We start from the raw sequence: 6,362 nt of genomic DNA on the forward strand, positions 1-6,362 counted from the left end.
CCTCTGGATGGATTGATTTCATACTTGATGCGAATCATGCTGAAGCAATGTGCTAAGAATCGGAATGAGGAATTAGCACATAAGGTCGAACCCATACCCTACTTCGACGGGAGTTCGCTACGGCGACAACGGTGGGGTAGAATCCCATTGATGGCGACGGAGATCAGCGGCAGGAGGTCGTTGGTGACAAGGAGACGATCTGGAGACCCGAGAGGGCAGAGCATGACACACGCGGGATGAAGAGTTTTGGAGAAATTTCCAAAATTCAACCCGTTGGTGTATATATCCCGACCCTCTCGGTGTGACCGAGTGGAACAACTCGGTGGCACTGAGATGCAGAATCGCAAGCGGTTACTGCAACTCGGTGTGTCCAAAAAGTTCAAATTGGTTGCACCGAGATTGAAAACCTAGATCAACTCACTGAACTCGGTGTGACCGAAGAGGATGGATTGGTCAGACCGAAATGCACAAAGAGGTTTTGGAAGTTTAAGTCTATGACGAATCGGGGACTCCGAGTGCTCCTCACACAAAGTGGTTCAAACCTGATGTGGTTAAGCTTTGTGATGCATCATGAATAGAGTTTTAGACGAACAAAAGCATAGATAGCTAGAGGAGTTTCTTAGGCATTCTTGTCCATCCACTTGGCAAAAGATAAAACGCCAAACAATCAAAACAACAAGTAGATGTCCTCGAATGAGTAAAATATGCATCAACATGCTCACACAATAAAATGGTAAATGAAATATGTGGCAAAGCATGCACAAACACTCTAGCATCTATCAAGCAATTGGCGATAACTAGGTCATCTATATATGAGTATATTGACTTCAGAGTCAAATATATACTCATCGTTTAAGCACAAGTGGGGTCACCACTTTTACATAAAGCATTGTTGTGTTCACACCATTAGAGTTGCTTTAGCTCAATTGTTAGAGTAAAGCTCCCCCTAGATATGATATCCCCCCTAAAAGGGATGAACTAACCTTGGGTTTTGTCGCTGATGACTTCATGTAGATGTTGAAGATGTGGATGTGTAATGTTGATGTAGATCATTTGGAGCAATCCATTGGAGTGAGTTGCACTTTCAATACCTACACGGTTTAGTCCCACAAGGAACAAACAAGGATATCCATAGACATAGAGTGATGTTCACACAATATGATGTCCAAGAAGGCAATAGGTTACCTTGTCCCTTGTCTTACCAACAAGAGGGTTTGTGACTCCTTGAACTAGTGCAAGATGTGGAAGTTGTTTGCACTTGTCCTCGCCAAAATGATATGAGTGAAGTATATTGGCGGAGTCACCCTCAAGAACTCTCTAGTTCTTCTTCTTCGGGATCCACATCATCTTGATGGGAATCCTTGGAGTTGTAGTCGTACTTGATGAAGTAGAGCTTGATGTAGTCTTGGGAACCCACTTGACCAAGGCCTCAGGAGCTTCTTCAAATGCGTCAATCTCCTCTTGAAGCTTGTCTTTCCTTTTTGCTTGTGGTCTTGTGGTGGAAGATCTTCTTGAGCTTGGGTCCCTTGGAAGGAAGTAGGATCATACTTCTCTTGTTGAGGAACAAACTTTGTCTTGGGGTATTGATATTTTTCCCACTCAACTCCATTGGCATTGAACTTCCGTTAAAAACCAATACCTTGATTCTTCTGGTGCCTTCCTTGCTTGGGTACAATTTCCTCAAATTGCTTACTCCCGTCAAGGCTCTTGTAAACACCTTTCTCTATAATTCCCTTCAATAAGCTATTTTCTTGCTCAAGTGTAACTTGGCTAAGAGAATCATTAGTGGAATCAAGAGAACTTCTAGAAGCAACAACATTGGATATAACATGATTATTGTTACTACTAGAAGAAGAATCTTTCTTACACTTGTTGCTAGATTTAACTTGTGGCATGTAAGTAGACAAGAGTAAACGCTTGGACATGTAAAAAGAACTTTTCTTGCGAAGATCATCATTGATTGCTAATAAGAACCCATGCTCTTGCTCAAGGTTGAGCTTTTCAAAGCGTAACTTCTCATGAGTCTTTAAAAGCTCTCGATGATTTTCCAAGGTAGTTTCATGAGCTAACTTAAGAGTGTTTAGTTCTATAGTTAGATGCTCAATCTCCTTCTTATCATCATCAATCATTTTATCTTGATTAGCATGATTAATAGCAAGTTCGTCATAGTTTTCATCACTAGAGTTGTCAACAAGTAAATCATCTTCATCACTATTGAAATCAACATACTCGGGTTGTGATACCTTTGGGCCTTTAGCCATGAAGCATCTTCCAATTCCTTCATTTGGTGAGTCAAATATGTCCTAGGAGTTGGTTGACACAAGTGCTAGACCGGCAACATCTTCATCTTGAGTATATTTGGAGTCGGGGTGATAACTTCTCTTAGAGTGATTGTCGGAGTCGGAGTCGGAGCTGGATACCCATTCACCAACATGAGCTTGATGTCTTCATTTTGTGTAGCTCCTTGATGATTTGTCCTTCCTTTCCGAATCCTTGCTTCTCCGTGATGTTCTTCGTTCATAACGGTCATCTCTACTCCTTCTCTCTCTTGGTGGTGATTCTTCTCTTCTACTTATCCTTTTGGGTGAATCTTCTCTTCTTTTGTAGGGAGCCGTACACTCATTGGAGTAGTGTCTCGGTCTTCCACAATTGTAGCAAGTACGTTCATGACTCGAAGATCTTTTGTCCTTGTAGGACCTTGACTTGGAACTTCTTTCCTTGCTTCTACTCTTGTAGAACTTGTTGAAGTTCTTCACCATCAGGCTGAATTCTTCGTTGAAGGCTTGTTTCTCACTTGATGATGTAGGAGCATCACATGAGGATTTGTAAGCACCGCTTGACTTGTTGTGAAGCTCTTCCTTATCCTTGAGTGACATCTCATGGGCAACAATTCTTCCAATGACTTCCGTTGGTTTGAGATCTTCGTAGTTGGGCATCATTTGGATCAATGTGCACAGGGTGTCGTATTTTCCATCCAAGGCTCTTAGGATCTTCTTGATGATGAATATGTCGGTCATCTCTTCACTTCCTAAGCCGGCTATCCCATTTGTGATGAGAGCAAGCCTAGAGTACATTTCAGCGACACCTTCACCATCCTTCATTTTGAACTTGTCAAGTTGACTTTGAAGCACATCCAATTTGGATTCCTTGACAGAGTTGGTACCTTCGTGCATATCAATCAAAGTATTCCAAATTTCCTTTGCATTCTCAAGACGCCTGATTTTGTTGAATTCTTCGGGGCACAATCCGTCGAAGAGGATATCGCAAGCTTGAGCATTGTATTGCAGCATCTTCAACTCTTCCGCGGTGGCTTCACGGTTCGGTTCTCTCCCATCAAAGAATTCACCTTGCAAGCCAATATACACAATAGCCAAAACAGTGGGGCTATGTCCAAGAATATGCATCTTCATCTTATGCTTCCAACTAGCAAAATTATACCATCAAAGTAAGTACCTCTATGGTGAAACCAAAGCTATGATCACCAAAAGCTACGGAAATCAAGGAAAATGGAGACCAAAGCTCTGATACCACTTGTAGGATCGAAAGTATGTCTAGAGGGGGGGTGATTAGACTACTTGACCAAATAAAAAATCTATCCCTTTCCCAATTTTAAGTCTTGGTAGATTTTAGCAACTTAGCACAAGTCAAGCAATCAACATACACATGCAAGTCTAAGAGTATAGCAGTCGAATGTAAAACATTTGCATATGAAAGTAAAGGGAGGAGTTTGGAGGGAGCAAACGCAATGTAGACACGGAGATTTTTGGCGTGGTTTCGATAGGTGGTGCTATCATACATCCATGTTGATGGAGGCTTCAACCCACGAAGGGTAACGGTTGCGCGAGTCCACGGAGGGCTCCACCCACGAAGGGTCCACAAAGAAGCAACCTTGTCTATCCCACCATGGCCATCGCCCATGAAGGACTTGCCTCACCAGGGTAGATCTTCACGAAGTAGGCGATCTCCTTTCCCGTACAAACTCCTTGGTTCAACTCCACAATCTTGACAGAGGCTCCAGAGTGACACCAAACCAATCTAAGAGACACCACTCTCCAAAAGGTAATAGATGGTGTGTTGATGATGAACTCCTTGCTCTTGTGCTTCAAATGATAGTCTCCCCAACACTCAACTCTCTCTCACTGATTTGGATTTGGTGGAAAGATGATTTGAGTGGAAAGCAAGTTGGGGAAGGCTAGAGATAAAGATTCATATGGTTGGAATGGAATATCTTGGTCTCAACACATGAGTAGGTGGTTCTCTCTCAGAAAATGTGTAGTGGAAGTGTAGGCATGTTCTGATGGCTCTCTCCTCAATGGAGAATGGGTGGAGGGGTATATATAGCCTCCACACAAAATGTAACTGTTACACATAATTTAACAAACTCGATGGGACCGAATAGTGAAACTCGGTCAAACCAATATGGTTCAAAATGTGAACGTTAGGCTTTTCGGTGGGACCGACATGATCAACTCGGTGGGACCGATTACATTAGGGTTAGGGCATAACGTAATCTCGGTGAGACCAATTACATAAACTCAATTGGACCGATTTCAGTAATAGGCAAATAGAGAGTTGGTCAGGCAAACTCGGTGGGACCGAATCGCTCATTTCGATGAGACCGAAACATTATGAAAGGGAAATAGAGAGTTCACATTATGAACTCATGGGGACTGATCACCCATCTCGGTTGAACTGAAACGTTACGAAGGGAAACGGAGAGTTTGCAATCCCATCTCGGTGAGACCGAGATCCCTATCGGTGAAACCGAATTGGTTACGGTTTCTAGCAGTGGCTATGTCAGGTGAACTCAGTGGCGCCGGATGGAACATTTCGGTGGGGCCGAGTTTGACTTTTGGGTTTGGGACATATGTGGATACGAGAAAGTGGTTGAGGGTTTTTTGGAGCATATCACTAAGCATTTTGAGCAAGTAAGCCATTAGGCAACACCGCATCCCCTTTTAATAGTATTGGATTTTCCTATGGACTCAATGTGATCTTGGATCACTAAAATGAAAATGTAGAGTCTTGAGTTTGAGCCAATGTGTGTCCTTAGCATTTTGAGGGGTCCACATTCATCCACGCCATGCCAATCATTGAACTTTCTGAAATGATCATATTGAAACATTATTAGTTCAATGAGCTATATGTTGTTAATAATTACCAAAACCACCCAGGGATAGTTGCACTTTCAATTGCTGCTGCTCTCCCCCTCGCTCGTGCTACTTCTCTACTCACTAAATCGACTTTTGGGTCAGTTGATTTTCAGGGGGTATGGGGGATCGCCGGAGTTAAGGAAGAACCACCCGCAGCAGGGAGGGGGGCTCGCCAGAGAGGTACCCCACTATCTATCTTAGTGTTCAGGGTGGGTGCGGTGGTCGTCGGCGGCAGGGGGGTATGGTGGTGGGGCGGTGGCATGGAAATCACAAAAAGCTTGGTGCGGGGGCGATGGTCATCGGCGGCAGGGGGTATGGGGTGGGGCGGTGGCATGGAGATCACAAAAAGCTTGGTGCGGGGGCGGGGGGTGGGCGCTAGAGGGCTGGCCGGGGTAGCGGCGGACCGGCGGTGGGGACTGGTTTCAAGGCGGCGAGGCGGTGCGGGAGCGCCGCCGACCGTGGGCGGCGGGGGCTGGCAGTTCGGCCGGTGGTGGCTGGCGCCTCAGGGGGGTGCAGGTTGAAGATGAACCACAGGCCCTCCCTAAACTACATGTGAAGTGCCTCTCAGGTACCATTGCATTCAGTTTCGATAGTAACATTCAGATTCCACAGTAAATTTCAGTTTTGACTGTTAAGTTCAGAGTCAACAGTTTTTACCTCATCTGTTGTAGTCTGGTTGTTTTTAGTGATGTAAATTTTACATCTATCAATTTTTGGTAATGTATTTTACATCATCTATTGGAGATGCTATTAGAATCCCACTTGAGATTAATGATGTCATTCTTGTGCTACTTCAGCCTCGACGTCTTTCGGCTCGCCGGAGCTGCTCCAACGATGGAACTATCCATCACAACAGAGCGGTGCCCTGGACACCATCTATAGATTCCTCGGATCTTCCTCCACACCTCCGATAGCCACCTCTGCCTCAACTTCTTCAGCGACCAACTGAGGGTTGCTGAGGTCGACACGGCTACGGCAAAGAGGTTGTACACTTGTTGCATCACTTATTACTCTACATTCTTGTCAATCCATTAGGGCTATTTTGGTTCAACCGAAAAACATAGCAATAGGAAATTTTCCTATGGCACTCTACTATTCAATTATTCATGCATTTTGTTGAAAGGAATGGAGCAAAACATCCACCTGGACCTACTTTTCAAAATCCTATGCATGAAAACAAGACCAAGTGCATTAGTGGCAGAATAACAT

The sequence above is a fragment of the Triticum urartu genome, chromosome 6A (assembly GCF_056163025.1).
Source record: "Triticum urartu cultivar PI428250 chromosome 6A, HENAU_Tu73, whole genome shotgun sequence".
NCBI lineage: Eukaryota > Viridiplantae > Streptophyta > Magnoliopsida > Poales > Poaceae > Triticum > Triticum urartu.